Raw genomic sequence first — 18,442 nt, forward strand, 5'->3', positions numbered from 1 at the left:
TATTTTGGGATTGGGATGATCAAGGACAAAGACACCTGAAATGTACTAGTTGTGATAAAAAGAATTGGTGAGGTGGGCTTTTTGTTTGTTATGTCACTAGTAATTGTAGAAGCAGTAATCAAATGCATCTAAGAATGAGTAGTATATTTTGACTGACTTCAATGTATTCTCAAGTCAAGTGATAAAGCACAGGCCTGGAATCTTGCAAAGGTCAAACTAATTTTCAGTTGTATGACAATAGGTAATTTTGCTGGCATTGGTAAGATGATTGCAAAGCCTGTCTGGATTTCTTCCTTTACTTCCAAGCTTTATTTGATGGTAATTTAGAAGACTTCAAACATCATTTTGCCATTTAATTTAGTTTTGTAGAGTTTTTTGAGCTGTAGATACTTGAAGCTTAGAATTATTTTTTGATTGTTTTCTTTTATCGCAGAATATACTGTAGTCCATAATGTTAGCTGAAATATTAATTATTCATGGCCAAGTTGGATAGTAAAGAAAACATCAGGACATTTTGGCTACTGTTTCCTGTCATCTAGCATTTTATCTACCACATGTCCCTAAAAAATCATGCTTTTGTTCATATATACCACTTATTGTAATTGGATAAGCTTAAGTATCGCTCAGAACACACAGATTCAAGGGAATGCTACTTCATTGGCAGTAGCATGAATGACCTGTCATGCCTTATTTTGGAGGGCGGGGGGGTTTCAGTTTTGTTTATAAAGTAAATTGTGAAGAAGTTGCCAATTTTCTTTGTTTTAGATTGAGGGAAATCAATAGTATTATAAACAGATGTTATTTCTTCGGTGCTTTTACTAAATTCCCTCCTGTAGCAATATAAAATACAACTTACTGTGAAGACCACCATACTCAAGGAAACAATGCCAGTTTCCTACTTTGGGCTCTCTCAAAGTTCATGATATGTCATGCAGTAGGAATTCTAGTGAAATTCCATGCAGCCTAAAGGGATAAAGAGAACCAGTGAAATGTAGTGGTTAAAGGATAAGACTGGGACTATTTTTCTAAATAAATAGTTAAAATTTGATTTTGTTTTCTGCATGTTTATTTCTGGGAGTCTCTGCTTCTTCATGGTGAAGTGCTTCTCCAAATTTGGGATCTTAGTATACATAGGCACTGGTCCCTTAATATAATTTTATATCATAATACCCATGTATGCACGTGCATGTGTTTGGTAACACTCTTTCACCTGTTTTGACTGAAAGCTAATTGTGTTTACATCTGTTTTTAACTGTTCTTGGAAGTATCTGTAGCAGGCTTTCTTTAGCAGGATTTTGTGAAACCCTGGGGTTTCTTGATGGCCCTGAAATGGGTTTCCCAAATGGGAGGAAGTTAATTAATTTTAATATATTTTAAACAATTTATTAAACATTGATTAGGTGATATGACCATATGTTGACCCACCCCCTTCAAAAACGACCAGTGATTGGCCTGGAGGGGGTGGGAAGGGGGAGGGTCCCTGGGTCGGCACATACACAGCTATGTTTTCCAACCATATTCTTCATGATCACACCACTTCTGGGGTTTCTCAAAGCCTGAAGAATGCTTCAGGGGTTTCTCAGTGGTAAGAAATGTTGAGAAAGGTTGATCTATTGGAATTAAAATAAGTATTTTGCATTTAGGGTAAGGTGAAAAAAATGAAATGTGGGGAAAATGAAGTCATTATAAATGGTCCTGGTTTGCTGTTTTCTGCTTTATTTGGGGTATTACATAGGTTGTCTGATATTATTGTTTTTGTCTTTCAAGCCTCATCCAGGTAGTAAAATTAAAGTACAGTATAGTCTCCAGTAGGGTGACTTTATAAAGAATGAGTTGCTGCGTTATGATGTCACAATAAACTGGGTTGTAAATCACAGCTTTTTACACAGATCCTCTTTAGTCAGATATACATAATGTAAAACTGCCTCATTCTGAGTCACACCATTGTGGGGTCTTTAAAGGTTAGTATTGCCTACTCTGACTTAACGGCTCTCCAGACAGGTTGAATCTTGCATGTAACATACTGCTTGATCCATTTCTAACTGATGTTGGCAACTGAACCTGGGACCTTATACTTGCAAAGCAAATCCTCTGCGCCTGATCCATGGCACTATAGTTGCAATGCTTTTGGCTTCTTTCACCATGCAGAATCCTTTGAAACTATCCCAGTCTTCCTTATGCTCAGGTTTCTGGCCAAACCTTCCCATACTTATCAGACAGACAGACAGATATTCTTATTTGTCAGTCATAGTAAATAGGCAGGGCTGGGGAAACAAATCTAGAAGTTCAGTTTTCTCCAGATTTAAGTATCTGCCTTTCATTTGCTCTACCAGTTTAGTGGCTTCACTGAATTCCTGCAGTGTCATGCTGGAAGAATTTTTGAAGCCACCGCTTTCAACCACTACACCAACCTCACCAAGGAGTGAAGTTATGCATAATTCTAATGTTAACTCTCTAACTTTTCAGGCAGAAGCTCTGATTAACACAATGCATTTTAAAACGAGCATTCATTTTTTTGTTATTGTTGTGTACAAGTACCTTACAATCAGTAATTCTGTGAAGATCTTTGTGCTGTGGTGATGGCTGCTCCCAAAGGAACTCTGGAAAAATTTGCACAGCCAATCAAATCTCAATGGCCAGGTGCTGGCCAAAAGCACCTCCTTTCACTGCCCACTGTCTAAAAACACTTGGTGGGTATCAGAAAAGGTGTCAGAAGGTGCCATGGCACCCATGATCAACACCCTGGGGAATTTCTATAATAATTCTCCAAATGGGAATATTAGGTGCAGTAGAGGAAGGCAGTATAATGAGACCAACTGCTGATATGTTTGGGGGAACTTCTTACATAATACTGCTTAAATTTATTGAAATAAAAGAACCTGAAATTCAGTTGATGAAGGCTAAACATGATCTTGGCTGTGAAAGTTGGACCATAAGGACGGCCGAGCGTCAAAGAATTGAGGCTTTTGAACTCTGGTGCTGGAGAAGGCTCTTGTGAGTCCCTTGGACTGCAAGGCGAACAAACTGGTCAGTCCTAGAGGAGATCAGCCCTGACTGCTCTTTAGAAGGCCAGATCCTGAAGATGAAACTCAAATATTTTGGCCACCTCATGAGAAGGAAGGACTCCCTGGAGAAGAGCCTAATGCTGGGAGCGATTGAGGGCAAAAAAAGAAGGGGACGACAGAGAATGAGGTGGCCGGATGGAGTCACTGAAGCAATTGGTGTGAGCTCCAGGGAATGGTAGAGGACAGGAAGGCCTGGAGGATCATTGTCCATGGAGTCACGATGGGTTGGACATGACTTCACAACAACAACAAAATATGATCTTGAAATAATGGAATATTGAGAACAGCTCCGAAGTTCTCAGAAGGCATTGAACCTGTCTCCGTCTTTCAGTGTTTATTGGAATAATGTCACTTGGTTGTTGTTTCTTTAATTTAGGGTTCCACGCTGTACATAGTATTTTATTACAGTAACTGCTCCTCCCTGCCCCCAATCTTTAACTCCTTTCAGTGCAAAATTCTGGCTATGAACCTAAGAGATTTCTTAATATTTTGGGATAAAATGATTAACCAATAATATTTTCCTGATCATATGAAGGGCCTTGTGGGGTATTCCTCTGTTGTCAAGCCTTGTGAATTGCTTTGATCCAGGCTACTTCTGTTGTAGTTGCTACTTGTGTTGCTGCATTTGCTGAGTCAATTTTCAGAGAAAATACGTTCACATTACCTGGTCACATGTTCCTTGTTAGTGAAACATATCAGGGAAAGTACAGTTTGTGGGCTATACTGGAAATCATTTGCTAGGTAACTGTTTAGCTACTTATTATCAGGAATTCTTTACTGTGGATATTCTGGACTTTTGGGTTAAATGTAGCTTCATCCATCACTGTTGTAGAACCCTAGTAATCAAAGTGTGCTGCAAGGAAAGATAACTCATGCAACAAATTAAGAAATTCCAAGCTTCATTTGTTTAGTTAAAAAGAACTTGAAGAGGTACATAATATTATATGAAACTAATACTATGCTGTGTTCAGGAAAATAATTTTTCTGGAATAATATGCAATAATAAGTAGCTGACCTTGAAAGTGTGTTTATGCTGCTTATTTCAAAGTCATTTCTGGGAGCAAATGGTACTTATGACCCCTCTAAGGGTTTTTTCTTAACTTCTTGTAGTCTACCCATGGAAACTAAAATCTTTACAAAGCTTTACAGTCGGGCTTTTAACAATAAATATTAGATCTGTTTAATCTAGATAAAGATGCAGTGCTCTTTTCCATAAAGACAACTGGTTCTGTGCTAATAGGCAGATATTGCAAAGGTGATAATGTTTGCAAATTTCCATCTCATATACTAAATTTTATACAGAAACTCATGTGCAATTCAGAAGGAATAAACAGTTTTGTGTTTTTATCTCCAGGAAAATCTTCATTCTTTGTAGAATTTAACACAGTGTTGACTCTTCCTTGCGTCTCTTATTGAACTTCTAGCAGTGTGTGGTACTGCTATCCTTACGGGCAGCGTGGTGTGTGTGACATGCCTTGTACCTTCATTCTAATAAAAGAAAATAACTCTAGAATAACAGAAACAAAATGGAATCCAATTAATAACATCCTCTGAATGAGATTTGTGATGTGAGGAGTTAGTTATACATCTTGGAGGAATCAGAACTAGTGTTAGGTTAGTTACAAAGATGAATATGAGGACCTAGTAAAAAGAAATAGAGTGCAGTTATTAGCCTAAAAGGACAGAAGTACAATATATGTACTTGTCTTTGGTTTCCTTGATGATATACAACCAAAACTGTCTGGCTCTCTACTGCTTTTATTTTTTATTTTATTATTTGTTAACTGCACACTCTTACAACAGTAAAATGACATTAAAACCATATATAAAAACAACATAATAGTCCCACTGTAGTCCCCTATAACTCAGCACCTCCAGAGGGTAGGTGGATATGGAAGAAAAGGAAGAGGGGCCCCAAGATCTTCTTAAACTATAAGCAGAATAAAGAATCTTAAGGCTATGCAAAAGTAAAATGAAGCATCTGGTGAAATTACTGATATATACTCAGAGAGCTTGAAGAAACGGGCAGAAAAGAAAAGTGAAGAGCCTTTCAGGGCAATGGAAATCTGCATGAGAGGCATATTTGACAATGGCGCTATATGGGTTCATAGGAGTACTGATATGAAGAACATCTGACATGTTAAAATGCGGACTGCAATGTTTATATGTTTTAGCATGTGCCACATGATTGAATGACGATACATCATCAGTTTGCAAGTGGCAGGATCCAAAATGGAGGTACCCTGTGAGGGGTAGTCCCGTAGCATCAACACTGTGATGAGGTGCAGACTTACATAGATGACCTCTGACATACTGGCAACTATGTATCGTAGCTTCTATATGAACTGACATTGGTTTATGATTTAACAGTGTCTATCCTCTGTACATGCAGCTGAGATAGATGAAGAATGCTGAATGTGAATTTGTGCATGCTATAAGAATAGGAGGACAACATTATAAGTGTGGTGGGAATTTAGTAATTGAAGGCAATGGTAGTTACTCTGAGCTGCTTTACAAAGAGTATGGCTCCTGTTACTGAGTTTCTTGCAAGCACTTTCCACTTTTATACACTACCATGAATGTGTCTGACCATTCTCAGGCTTTTACTTGCAAGGAGAAGATGACACTAGATTGTACTACAGGTGACGGTGGAAGAATGTGTAAATATGATATAATTAAAATAAATGAACTTGCTTAGGAAGGGAGGCAAAAAGGTTACGACTGAAATGAAAGAAAGGTTAGCCATGCAGCTTTATTATACCTGGCCTAAAGATCAAGCGAATTAAGTTGTGTAGGTCTTTGATACACTAATAGCAGTTTTAGCAGTATTAATGTAATTAAGGGAATTATGGGGTTTTATTGTGCTTTTATCCTTTTATTGTTGTAAACCGCCGTGAGCCCAACTGGGAATGGCAGTATAGAAATCTAAGTATAAATATAAATAATACTATTTTCTGCTCAGTGGGAGGATGGAGAGAGAGGGGAGAAATATAGGTAAAGCACTGTGAGAGTACACATGCACAAACTATTTGCAGTTGTCCATTGAAGCACAGTGCCAGCTGTCAAAATGTGAATAGCTGGAGACCAACACTGTGGACCTTTCCCAGCCTCATCAGGAAGACTAAAATTCCTAAGTAAATACATGTTTTCGCCATTGTTATAAAGATGGAGGATGGGAACAACAATGGGATTGTGTAGGGAATTAGCAAATCAATCTAAAACATTTTTGGGAAAACATTGTTTTTGAGAGCATTGCTTCTGCTTTGTGAACTACACGTGAACCGAAGTGAAGAGTGATAAGGCATCCCTGCCAGCACAGAATTTGACTCTATCTGCTTTGAGTCCTACTGTTGTTCTTCCTTTATTTGTCATGTTTATGATTGTACCTTGTGAAGTGTTTTATCAGGTAGATCCTAGCATAGGTGAATGCAGAAATTTGGATTCACAGGGTCAGAATTTCCAGGGCTAAGATAGCACAGTGGTATGTGGAGATGCTTGGGATGGCAGTGTTTTGTGTCATCAGAGTTTAGTAAACATAAACAGATTACACACATTTGCTTGATAAAAATATGACATCTGTCATACTAGTGCCTAGAGTGCATTTTAATTTAGACATTAAAAGTTGCAAAATTTCTGTTTTGTTTGTTTTTAGTACTGGCTAATACTCACAAGGACTGCACTGACAATATGTCCTATATTCAATGACTTTTCCTTTGTTGTCACTCATTGCCATGTCACTCATTTCCTTCCTTTTCACGCAATATAATTGTGTATTCTATGTACAGATATGATCCATCCTTCAGCTGTCAATGTCTTGGCAGAGGTTTCAGGTTATTTTCTGTGCAGCTCTAAGAAAATGAAGGAGAAGGTTAAACCAATTTTTGTGCCAAAAACCAAAGGTCTTTATAATTCAGAACAATTTACCCACAACTCCTTTGCTGAATTTGTAAAATATTTGGTGTATTAACTTTTAAATCCTGATAAATAGTTGTAGGAGCTTCATTGAAGTGCTGAAAATATAACTTTGTATATAAAGCAAACTATGAATATTTTTCAACGTTTTTAGCATTTCAATTCTGTTTCACACTTGTATATCTTAGGGTTTTTTTCAAGGGCTAAACCTTGAAGTATGAAAAAGTGAGCAAACAGGTATACTTATCAGGAAGCCAGATTGGATGCAGCTCCATGTTGGCTGTAAATTTAAGTTTTCTACAATGTACTATGTCAACTGGCCTATAGTTTACTGCTGTGCTGACACACTAGTTAACTATTTGCAGATTCAAATATTCATGGAACCTTTTTTGTAACTTGCTGGGGGTTTACAAGATTTGAATCTGAATTTTTTTCAGGGTAGTCTCTTTTATTGCTTAATTGCATTTGTCATTATTGATTTTGGTATGTGATTTAATATTTCTATGAAAAAGCATTGTTCTTGCTATGCCCGAACTTCCACTGTTCCGCAGGGCCTGCAAGAGGGAGCTCTTCCACCAGGCATTTGCTTGAGGCCGACCGACTCAGAACACCTGCTGGTCCCCCCAGACGCCTGCCCACGACTCTCCCAAAGTTACTGTTAATTGTTATTATATTATAATTGTGGTTTTGTAATCTTTTGATGTTTTATTGAAAGTTTTGATGTTATAGTCTACATAATGTTTCATGTAAATTATAATGTTCTGTGTAAACTGCACAGAGCTGCAAAGAAATGGGTAGTATAGAAATCTAAATAAATAAAATGTCAACATAAATGCTGTTCATAGCTGCAAGTATCTGTGCAGTGTGTATGTGTTTAAATAAATGCATGCCAGATTAGTTGCTCAATTTACTTTTCCCAGTCCTCAATTGTTTGGAATTGAGAAGCATAGTGTGCACATGTGACCTCCCATCTCATGGCTTGATATTTGAGCTAGGGGCAAAGCCTGTTGTATTCAGGAATACAAAGGGGTGCTAGAGCTTGGCGGTGGGAAGAGGAAGGAGAGGAGTTGTCTAATCTGTAAGGGCATGGGGTTGAATGGATGTGCTGTGTGAGAGGTTGTGGTGGTGTGGAGACAAATGAGGGCATGGGTGTCAAGAACCTGTGGTTTGGAATGCTCGTTGAGTATGGGCGAGGACTGACCTTTAGGAATTGTGGCATAGTGGTTACAGATGAGCTTTCCAGAGCCGTGTCTTCAGGTATGTGAAGGGAAAATCAGACTGGAGACTCTTCTTAGGGGGAGATTAAATGACAACCAATTCCTCCTGCATTCAACATAATTTCCCTTCTTGTCCTCCTGCCCTAATACACATGGGGTAGTCACAGTACACAGGTGTCCATCCTGCTTCTTCTGTCTCCATTTTTTTTTACTGTTGATAAAACGTTATGTGCCCAAATGCTTTCATGGTTGCTCCTTAGAAGAAGAGCTGGATTTTTGTACCCTGCTGTTTACTACCCAAAAGGAGTCTCAAAGTGGTTTACAAACATCTTTTTCCCTTCATCTTCCCACAATAGACAACCTGTGAGGGATGTGGGGCTGTGAGAGGTCTGAGAGAACTGGGAATGTCTCAGGTGTCTCAAAGCAGTTTCCAGTCGCCTTCCCTTCCTCTCCCCATAGCAGACTCTCTGTGAGGGAGGTGGGGTAGAGTGCCTCACTTGGAAGATGGCAACCCTAAGAGGAGGTCCCTGTGTGCACAGCAGTCTTGACCTTAGTCAGGTTTGTGCACTCCTAGGTAGTGTGGAAATCCAGAAGATGAACCTACACTAATCTGTCAACCACAGTTTGTGAGCTTCTAGTCTCTGCAATGTTTTCTTGACCTGAAATAAGTCAGGGGGTGCTATGTAGCTGCTGGGGCATTACACCCCAACCACAGTTTGGGAGCCTCTACCTTCCTCTCTAGATCACTGCTCATCTCTAGATTGTAACGATCAGCTCTGCAGGCAAAAATGGCTACTTTGGAGGCCATACTCTGAGGCATTGTACGATTTTAAGCCCTCCTCCGAACCTCCAGGAATATCTCCAACCCACGAGTAGCCAACCTCCAGGTGGGACCTGGAGACCTCCTAGAATTACAGCTCATTTGCAGAGTATAAAGATCAGCTGCCCAGGCAGAAAGGGCTCCTGTGGAGTTTAGACAGGGTTGAGGAGAAGAAACATTTAAGGTCTCCCACGCAGGTTGTTGAGTTGAAATACATGAGGCCTACTGCACAAGGTTGTAGTGCAGATGAAACAGGAGGCAAAAGAACCTTTGCAACTGCTTCCAGTTTCACCTGCACAACAACCCTTTGTGCTAGGTCTCAAATCTGCAGAGAGTTGCTTGGCTGTTTCTTCCCTCCAGCAGCATGGCTGGCCACAGCAGTATTTTAAGTGAGAAGAGGCTTTTCTGTGGCCTCCCTGTCAGCCAACTGTTTGGCAGAAGGGGAAAGCTTCCCTCCCTTAAAAGGAGTGCCCACATACATGCCCTCTGACTCCCCCACGTTGCTCTCGGAAATACATCTCTCACCTCAGTTGGGGGCTGTCAGAGGGTCCTTCACAGCAGGCCTGAAGGGAGGGGGAGGGAGGGCACTCACCAGCTTCCTGCCAGCTTGGTCAGTGTTCTGAGGCAAAGTGAGGGAAGTTACAGTTGGACATGTTAGTTACGGCAGCCTTGGGCCAAAAAGGGCTGGCACAGCCTGTCCAAGGGTCTGTTCTCATCCCCCTTGGCAGCCCTACTAACCTGCGGTGGTCAGGGGCAGACTGACAGCAATGTCTCCAGATTGTGCCTGGCTGGGTGGGTGCGCTGTATCAGAACTTTGGCCCAATGACTGGGCCAAAGTCCTGAGTGGGAGTGACCTGTCAGGGGCAGGGCACATCCCGATTGGGCCCTGCCTCTGACAGGCCACGCCCACTCTCCGCCCACTTAGCCCTTCGCAATATATATATTTAACAGCTCCTGCTGTTAAAGACTAGAGGCAAATCCCATTGTACCTAGAAATACAACGGACGCTAGAATGCACACCTGCACTGTAGCCTTCTGGGCGCTGGCTACTTAATGGAAGAATACTTATGTCTTTCTATTGAGATTTCAGATCTGCTTGTCTGCATGATGCCTTGGTCATTTTCACCAGCTATTTATTTTATAAATATTTAGGGAGAAACCCAGTAGTTGTGAGTGGCATTTAGAATTGTGCATACAGTATTCACATATATATGCCATTATGTACCAATGGAGATAATTTTGGCAATCTGCACAGTGTTTTTGTTTTTGCTTTATAATCAGATTGTGTCATTGTAATTTGGTATGGTCATTTATAACAAAGAAATTATAGAATTGTTCCAACTGGAGCTCTAAGCTGTTCTATTTTGAATGGACAAAATAGTCTCCAAAAGTGTAAGCTACAAGTGGGGTATCTGCAAGGACTTGGGGGTGCACCTCATTTACCCTTGTATACACCCTCATACTGTTTTTCTTTCCCACCTGACAGCTCCCACATCTCTTCTACTTTCACTGCTTTCTTACTTCCTACTTACCTACCTACCTACCCAACTTGTATTTTTCTCTCCACTGCTTAGCTTTATTTACTTTTTTACCCTAACTTTTCCCATAGTTCAAATGCAACAGAGTTTACATTTTTCTTTTCTCTTGTACTGTATCCTCACAACCACCCTGTAAGAAGAAGAGTTGGTTCTTATATGCCGCTTTTCTCTACCCAAAGAAGTCTCAAAGGGGCTTACATTCATCTTCCCTTCTGCCCACAACAAACACCCTGTGAGGTGGGTGAGGCTGAAAGAGCCCTGATATTACTGCTCGGTCAGAACAGCTTTATTAGTGCTGTGGTGAGCCCAAGGTCACCAGCTGGCTGCATGTGGGGGAGTGCAGAGTCGAACCCAGCTCATCAAACTAGAAGTCTGCACTCTTAACCACTACACCAAGCTGTCTGTGAAATAGATGAGGCCAAGGCTACTCAGCAAAATATCATGGCTGAGTAGGGATTTCAAAAGGGGTCTTCCACATCATAGTTTGACAGGGTACAACATACTGGCTGACCACTTTCCTCCTGGCAGGCTCACTGGGACAAGTGCAGATACATTGCAAAATCAGTTGCAGACTGTTCAAGTGAATTGTATAGCCTGGCCAAGTCACATAAGTTAAACAGTGACTACTGTTAAGCCCAGGTGAATCGTGTGGCATCAAATTATCTGGAAGCCACAGTGGAGGAATTCTGTGAATTGCTTGGTAGTGAGTTGCCCAGCTGAGTTGAGTGGTAGATGGGGCCGCATAGTTGCAAGTCGCCAGGGAGTTGTGCAAGTTTCATTGTAGGAAGTTGACCAGTGGCTGTTGCAGGCCCTGATGTGGCCTTCCTCCAGGGCAGTGGGAAAAGGAACAGAAGTGGAGTTGAAGTTTACAATTGCCCTGGGGGTGGGATACTGTCCTTCTTTCCACATTTTACTGATAGAAACCAGTGCATGAGAGCTGTTTGCCTAGCAGTTCTCAAAATGGCCACTGAGATATCACAGAGCATTGACTTCTTAAAACTACAGGTGTTACTTCTATTGGAGTGGAGTAGGAGGTTAGCAGCACCCATTGCATTTCTTTTTCAGGTTCCAGGATGGATTAGTTCTGCATAGGATTGCATAGCCAGGAGTCCATATAACAATAAAGGTAAAGGTATCCCCTGTGCAAGCACCGAGTCATGTCTGACCCTTGGGGTGACGCCCTCTAGCGTTTTCATGGCAGACTCAATACGGGGTGGTTTGCCAGTGCCTTCCTCAGTCATTACCATTTACCCCCCAGCAAGCTGGGTACTCATTTTACCGACCTTTTACCGGCTGCTGGGATTGAACTCCCAGCCTCATGGGCAGAGCTTCCAGACTGCATGTCTGCTGCCTTACCACCCTGCGCCACAAGAGGCTCATCCATATAACAATACAACACTGCTAATGGGTACTTGGTTGAGAGAGATTAGTTCAGAAAAAAAAAATCAGCCCAAATAAGATCTTGTAACATTTTCTGAAAGAATCAAGCTTTGACTTTCCATAGTAATAGGAAGGCTTCCAGGATAGTCAGTGGGTGCATGTGTGTGTCCTTTTGAACAGGTTATTTGTATAATTGGAACAGAAGGTTGCTCTTTTTTTACAATATATTTGTGTTTGAAAGCCTAAGAATATGTTGACTGGTGCAGTGTGGTCATGTTCAAAAAGAAGCCGTTAATTACTATGTTAGTTGGTTTCTGCTGAATTGTCTAGTTAGGCCGTTAAATGCTAAATGAGTCAGTAAATGTTAATGGTGTTTATTTTCCATAGAGTTAACAAGGTGCTCTTGGGTGAATATCAGTAAGTTGCATTTATATGGCATTATGGCTGCATTTATTTGTGTAAGCAAAATAATAACCTAGCAAAGGTCAAGGTTGACAACACTTCCTTTTAAAAGGAACAGAGTCCATTAACATATTAAAAATCTCATGTTGAGTTGACACTTGTACCTAGACAGAAGTGTCCAGTTGCCCTAGTTATATTCCGCAATGCTTTTATGTCAAGGTAGAGCAGTGTTATAACCTGCTTAACTTGACTGAGAAACGGTCTACTCTCCTATTAAATATACTTTGTTGTATGCCATTTTCATGATGAAAGGTGATAATGGATGATAGCACATTTTTATTAAGGTTAATCAGTGTTTAATTCAGTTTTAATCAAATTTATTAATCTCAAGGGTTTGTAGTCTGTTGGCTTTTTTAAAAACTCTGTATTACTATAAAGGATTATTTGTGCATGTAATTTTGGAAACATAAATATCTTTCACTGTTTTTCTCTAAACTGCATACCATCATTTCTTTAAATTACATACTTCCAAAGCCAGAGCCCCCTTACAGTTGTTATCTGTTTTCTGAAAGATGGCCAGCTGCAGTTAACTGTAAAAAGATAGGAAATTGGAACTAGATATTTGTGCAAGATTTGTCCACAATGGGAGGGTGTGTCTGGGGAGACATAGCCACCCACAAGCATGTGGATGGCTTTCAGGCCCCAAGAGAGGGTAGGAGGGTTTGTTTTGCCCTGTAATTACATCTATCTGCAGAGGTATGGTGGGACCGGGGAGATGCAGCCACCCGCACCCATGCAGGTGGTTCCTATGCCGTGGTAGGGTGGGAAGAGTGGTTGTGCCCTACGGTCACCTTCACCATGGTGGAATAATGAGCGTGGGGACATGCAGACACCTGGGGACATGCAGACACCCTAAACCAGGGGTAGTCAAACTGCGGCCCTCCAGATGTCCATGGACTACAATTCCCATGAGCCCCTGCCAGTGTTTGCTACAATAGCTGGAATTGTTTACTACAATGGAATTGTTTACTACAATGGCTGGAATTGTAGTCCATGGACATCTGGAGGGCCGCAGTTTAACTACCACTGCCCTAAACCATACCATGGAATGACATTGACCATGGTGGGAGAGTGGCCCCAGCTACATGCAGCTACCCACTGTGAGGTTGGCTTCCAGGCCCTGGGCAGGGCAGACAGGTTGGTCCTGCCCCATAATCATGTTGTCTATCCACAGAGGGAAGGTGATCTTGGGAAAATGTAGCCATGTGTGTGGCTTCCCGGTGGGACTAAAGGATTGGACATACCCTACCCTGCAGCCATCGACTATATCTACATGGTTGGCCATGAATTTATCTGGTCAGTGGAGAGAGGATGAGACCAGAAAGGGACAGGTCCATGTGCAACAGTGCAGACAACAGTGGCCTCCTGCATGCTTCTGAAGGAAGGTTTCTGTCCTGGAGCTCTCTATGGGGCATCCCAGGGAGGTCCAGTGCAAGTCTCTTTATTCTCCAGGGCCCAGGCCTGACATCTCACTGAAAATCACTTTTCTAGAATCCCAAAAGTCTACTCTTCACCAAACTTGTTGGGCTGGTAGCAGAGAGTTAGCTGAAGACACTCTTCAGTTTTGGATTCTCTAGGGCCCTGTCCTGAACTTCCTGAAGCGATTCAGTTTGGTAGAATGGCTGGGTTTGAGTTCAGGACATAACCTGAACTTGATTTTCCCAGGGCCCATCCCTAATATATAATCTCTGAGTCTCAAGTGTTTGACTCCTTAGAATTCTTGATAAGTGCTGTTGTAAGCATTGTCACAGTTACCTTTGTTGAGCATCCTAGTTGTTAAAGTCTCTTGAAATTTCTGTTGACATTTCATTGTATTCTGACTGCCCCAAAAGACTCTAAATGTTGTCTAAAAGTGTAAGGCTTGAAAACCTAATTGGCTGGTTTTATCTTGCTTAAGCAGTAAGTGGCATATCAATTAGAACTTCATAGCATACTACTGTTTTAATTTTTTATTTTAAAATAAAACACAAGCATACCCATGGCAGTATTTAGGCATATTTGCTTTTAAGTGTGTTACTTATGAAAAAAAGAAAGAACATTGTTGTACTGTCCTGATGGACTGACACGTTGAGGGGTTTGGTGTTTCTCTCAGTTGCCTCAAGGCTTGCTAAAATAGTAGGGCAAATCAGTAAACATCTGAAAGTTGGTATGCTGCTAGGCTGCTCAAGGTAAGTGTGAAATTAAGACTTCTTTTGAGTCTCCAGGGACTTGTTAATCTGTTGTCAAGAAGCATATTGCCTCCTAACAAGACAATGATCATACATGAAATATTCATAGTCTGTCATGAGTTGTGCAACTCTAAATATCTGAATTGACTAGCCTGAAATTTTATTAGTATTATATTATCTGTCTGACTTCCTGTTTGTCAGCTTTGGGCAGGTGCTAAATACATTGGCTTGAGAGAACATGCATTTGGATATTGCTTTTCATGGTCATGGTAAAAATAACCTCATACATAAGCTTACTAATGTGGAGCTTCGAACATATGTTTCTGCTTAAATGATAGCTTATTTTTAAATGTTTATGCAAACGAATGTAGTGTTTTAAGAGTCAACACCATCACCACCTTGAATTGTTCCCAGGAACATATTTGGGAGCCTGTGTAGATGGGCTCAGACTGGAGTGATAAGATCTCTACTACCCATCCCACTAAACATTTTGATGGCAACATTATGCAATAAACTGAAGTTTGCATAGCATTAATTTAATTTAGATATAACTAGGGCATGGATCATGGTAGCCAGATCTTTACTGCCCAGCTGGGAAAGCTGGGAAAACTCACACCTGGCTGGAGCTACCACCTTTATTTGAGAAGTTGAGGTTCTGACAAGGTGAATAAAAGCAAGGGTAAAATTATAAATAAAGCCTAAAATAATTTAAAATGATTTATCACAAATAATGCATGTAATGAGGTATATGTATAGAAAATGTGTGTGTGTGTGTGTTTTTTTTTTTGAGAAACTACCCAGAGCCATAGGGAAGGGCGGTATAAAAATCTAAATTAATTAATTAATTAATTAATTAAAATCTTGAATACAGTAGATGTAGGAAAGAATCAGGATTTTTATAGCTTAATACATTTATCTGAATTCATTATTTTTCTTTCATATGATTGTGGAAGATCAGTGTCGTAACCATTTAATAAGTTATAGTACGTACTTTGTTCAACTTCAGAGAAAATATAGAACGTGTAGAAGGTTGTGTTATCTGCTGCATCCCTCTACTCTATTAAACAACTCTTTTACAGGATTTGATGGATTTTATTCGTCCTTAGTTAAATTACGTTGAGTGATAGTAACGAGTTCTTAATATTCGTGTATAGGACATTTTGTATGGTGATATTACCGTTTAGGGTATCCTTGATATGTTTCTCTTTCAAGAAGGGTACTGTATTACTGCTTCTCTCAAATCTATTAGTTTTTTTCTGCATGGTTTAGAAACTCCATCACAGTGGCCAGCAAGCTCTAATTACTGATTTCTGAGTACTGAATCAGTAGGTGTTAGCCCTCCTTTTTATCTTGGCTCAGTAGTTCCCGTGGGCATTGATGGACATTGAATCTACTGTGACCCTACCCTAAAAAAGGGTACTCAACATATAATTGATCTAATTGATCTCATACATCTGGCAATGACATTCTTTAACTCAAATTATGTTCAGTCAAGGAACTGCTACCTGTTCCAGGAAGTGTATGACTACTTTGAGATAGACCCAGAATGTTGTCCATCCATAGTGTATAAAAATAAGTGGAAACAGGAGGAACTGGAAACTATGAGAACTATTCTGAACTAAGGTACCTATATATGTTGCATATAAGTTTGTCATCAAAAATAACTGTCTAAGGCAGGCTTTCTCAACCAGGGTACTTCTTAAGGAGATTCAGCAAGTGTCAAAAGCCTCTTTCTGACCTGCTGTCTTTAAAGACAAGGGCTGTAGTCCTAGTTCTACTGCCAAGCTCCATAGTCTTCCAATGTGGGACTGCACAGAAGACTGAAGATGAAAACAGTCTTGCACTTACCTGTGACTGTTGTTTATTGAGTTGTTTTCTGCGCAGATAAATTTTGCTTCCCTCCTACTCCACTGTGAGTTCATAGGATAAAGTTATGTCTGTAACATGGTTGCTCAGGTGGACTGAGGGAAGGGTGGGCAGCCCCCTCCCTCCCTGCAGAGCGTTGGGTAGGAAAATGGCCTCTAATGAGCCCTGCAGGGGATGTACTCCCTCTTGTGTTTAATAAACACTAGAATACCTGTATATTATAGATGTGTGTTTATACTTTAACTTTATCTAAACCTATGGCAACAGTCTATTCAGTATGTGATGGTTACAAGGCAATTTGTAGAGAAATAGCATCAGTGTGTTGTGCAGAGGAGACGTGTTCAGGGAAGATTTTGCTTGAATGAAAGTCTTCTATAATGCTTGTATTATACACTGGAACAGTTCTGTAAAAATTGAGGAAGAGATTAAAATCAGTGATGCAGCGAACTCTGCAAAAATTGCTTAACTTGTTTAAAATACCCTTCTTTTGTTGAGTAGAGCTTCTTTTGACTACCTTGAAAATGTGTTTGCTCGTAGTTCAGTGCTATGCAATAGCAGCATTAGGAATAGTTACTGGGTAATTGCTGATCACTTTATTGTTTTTATTAAGCATATTCTCATTTTCTTTCACCTGCTGCCCAGCTCACCTGCTTGGTAGGGGTAACTATGGAGTTATAATCCTGTGGGGGGCTTATGAGCAGTGGCCTGTGCATGGTTCCCTTGCTGCCTGTTAATGAAAGTCGGCCAGCAACCCTTAAGTTGGGCATGCCACAAGACCCCTTAAGGTGTCCCCAGCAGGGGAGGTGGACACACAGACCAGCCTCCTCACAAAACAGTCCATGCTGAAGCTGTGACAAAGATTACAAAACCAACAGACACAGCGTCCTGTAATAACTGAAATGCCGGTGGGAAAACTGGAACCTAACTGAATGGAGACCCCAGCAACAGCCATTTAAATAGAGGAAAGGCGGGCCTGATGTGGATCCCATGTCAGGTGCCTACCCCATTTAGTCTCCAAGGCTGGCCCCAGGAGGATGGATGGCTGGTCTTCTCCTCTTCCATGTGTTCTGCAAGGCCAGTGGGCACCCGGCAGCTCCCTTCCTCTGCTCCCCCGCTGGCCAAAGCCACAAACACAGTCCCCAGTAAGTTGGAATCAATGCATATAATCTATTGCAATGTTTGCTGTATTTATCAACTTTGCTTTTACTGCATTGTTTTGTTCCTTTGCAATCCTTTCTGCACTGTCGTATTTCATTTCTTGGACAGATTGGTTTTGTGTTTTAAACATGCTGTAATCCTATTAATATTGTAATGTTAATTGGGTTTCTTATGCTGCCTGAGTTGTTTTGTCTATTTTGTAATCCACCTTGAGATACATTGAGAAAGGCAGGCTATAAATGAAGTCAACATTACTTGAAACAAAACATTCTATTTATGCTTTATATTCTTCACATTTAAATATTTCTATATCAGCTGACATATAGCTATAAGAAACCCTAGAACATCTACTTTTTAATCTGTAGATCTTTACATTTACAGACTGGTGCAAAACTCATTCCTATAGTTCTATTTGTGTACTTCGCTCATTACTTGAAAGGTTTTTATTTATCAAGACTCTTATTTAAAGCTTTTATTTAATCACATTTTTATAGTGTCCTTAAAGGGCAGTGGCCATGAATTTCCTCTCCACTCAACAACCCTTTGGGGTAGTTTAGGCTGAAAAGTAAATAGCTCAAGGTCATTCTAGTGAGCTTTTTTTGTGTGTGGGAGGCAGATGAGGCTTTGAAAGCAGCTACAAATGTAAATTGTTTCCTTCTTGCAATTTTCATTGCACACTTTATTCTCTGTTTTTAGTGCAGAATACATCAATATGAGATTATTTCCTGAGGGAAACAGCACTCATGGTGTTATCACATAATACTGTTTTAATTACAAGCAATATGCTTCATGAAATCACGCAGCATACCACTTGTTAATATTTGTTTCAATTATAGTAGATGTGCTCAAGTACGGT

The 18,442-nt window shown here is 40.5% G+C and overlaps 1 protein-coding gene and 1 long non-coding RNA gene across 7 annotated transcripts in view; one reads left to right on the forward strand and one right to left on the reverse strand.

Moving 5' to 3' along the window:
- The window catches only part of LOC143831783 (contactin-4), a 669,529-nt gene that overhangs the window by 22,895 nt on the left and 628,192 nt on the right, over window positions 1–18,442 (forward strand). The window lies entirely within an intron of this gene.
- LOC143834563 (uncharacterized) lies at window positions 4,223–9,831 on the reverse strand. Its single transcript, XR_013229831.1, has 3 exons — window positions 9,753–9,831; window positions 6,735–6,913; window positions 4,223–4,572 (listed from the first exon to the last, which is right to left on the reverse strand). It is a non-coding gene; the product is annotated as an uncharacterized LOC143834563 (long non-coding RNA).

This window comes from Paroedura picta, chromosome 3 (assembly GCF_049243985.1).
Source record: "Paroedura picta isolate Pp20150507F chromosome 3, Ppicta_v3.0, whole genome shotgun sequence".
NCBI classification, from domain to species: Eukaryota; Metazoa; Chordata; class Lepidosauria; order Squamata; family Gekkonidae; genus Paroedura; species Paroedura picta.